Source organism: Charadrius vociferus, unplaced genomic scaffold (assembly GCF_000708025.1).
Source record: "Charadrius vociferus isolate BGI_N301 unplaced genomic scaffold, ASM70802v2 scaffold185, whole genome shotgun sequence".
NCBI classification, from domain to species: domain Eukaryota; kingdom Metazoa; phylum Chordata; class Aves; order Charadriiformes; family Charadriidae; genus Charadrius; species Charadrius vociferus.
The window spans coordinates 4,375,899-4,377,166 of NW_009648955.1; positions in this window are offsets into that span (position 1 = coordinate 4,375,899).

The window sequence follows — 1,268 nt, forward strand, 5'->3', positions numbered from 1 at the left end:
TTTCTGAAGTTTCTACTTTTGATTGTTCCTCATTCAGCTCATTCAGAAGACAGCACTCCAATTTCTGAATAAGAGCATATGTACACAGAGCTAAGCAGCTGACTAGTTTTAAATTCATAATTCCTCATTCAAATTCTTAATTTCCCATTAGCTTGCATGTGAAAACTCTCTCTCAGAGCCTAATCCAAGTCCCACTGGTGTCAGTGAGAATAGGTTTTACCTCTCAAATTTAGCCATCTAAAAATCAGGCATGTATTCTAAATGCAATTGTGGAGGAGCCACTTGTAGTCAAAAGAGAGGAAGATCAGCATTTCCAGGATGTGATTCACACTATCTGCCTTAAAGACTCGTCTTGAGAGGGGACAAGTGTATTTCTGGCAGCGGTTACCTCATTCCCCTGCCTGTTGAGGGACCCTGTACCCTGGCCTATAGGACTCCTTATTCTTTGATAAGTGAAGCCAGGGGAAAGAATCTTTCTGTTTATTTTAATGGAAAAGGATTCAGGATTTCAGTCTCCTACATGCTTTATGCCAAGACAAGTTACAAATGAGAAAGCAAGGTCCCAGAGGGTGTCCTAAGTTGCATCTCCCAGCCTGCTAAATCTGGCTTCAGTCAGCATTTGGGATGTGTGGAAAAGACATAAGAATTCCTGAAACAAAATTAAAGCCTTTTTTTTAAACTATTGTTTGTACATTGCATCATACTGGACTGCCTGACAGGGAGCACAATTTGGTAGAAATCTCAAAGCAGAGGCAAAAGCTTTTTGTCAGTCTCCTCTAAAGACATACACAGTGGGATATGTGAAATGTCAGGAATAATTAGACAAAACTATATAAGCTCCTAGCAACACTATTGCGCTGTGTAAAACTAAGCATTTCCCATAAAGCTTTAAACATTGTTTGAAAGCTGCATGTTAAAGGTAAGCTGAGTAATTTTTAAGTACTGTTTCCAAGATATTAATACAGACATGGATATTCAAAAGCAGAATAAAAAACTACGAAATGCTGGCATGCCTTTGCTGAGATAGGCTGCTCTGTTTCTTCTTTCCAAAGGTGATATCTAGAAGTAATTGATCCCTCTCATACAGCAATTAAAATGAGAAGGCAGGTTTCCTCAGCTCTTCATCTGCTGCAGCCTATTTAACAAGCAGGAAAAGGACTAGCTCCCAGTATCAATAATTCACAGAGATCATAGAAATGTTTGTTGGAAGTTAGTCCAATCTCCCACTTCAAGTGAGATCTCCAAAACCAAAGGAGAAAGAAACAGTT